Consider the following 364-nt stretch of genomic DNA (forward strand, 5'->3'; position numbering starts at 1 on the left):
TTTTTTTTTTTTTTTTCATAATTTTATTTTCATTCTTGTTGGATCCCACTTATCTGTCCTTGGCAGCTTTTTCTCAATTTGGCTGCAATCGTTTTCTCTATCTTCATCCCGCAGGATGGAGCAACAGTTTAACTGAATTTACACAACACTTTCAGTTAGCAGTGCAGGTGATAACTCCTGAAATGCTTCAAAATGTGTTTCACAACGCTAAAGAAGACATTTAAATCTTTTTGTTTGATATCATAATTAATGAACATAAAATTGTCAGTTTTTTTTGTTTTTTTTAAATTTACCAGATTTCATTAAAATAGTTAATTCTGGACACCCTCTGTGTGTGTGTGTATATATATATATATATATATAT

The sequence above is a fragment of the Octopus bimaculoides genome, chromosome 10, assembly GCF_001194135.2.
Source record: "Octopus bimaculoides isolate UCB-OBI-ISO-001 chromosome 10, ASM119413v2, whole genome shotgun sequence".
In the NCBI taxonomy this organism is placed as follows: Eukaryota; Metazoa; Mollusca; class Cephalopoda; order Octopoda; family Octopodidae; genus Octopus; species Octopus bimaculoides.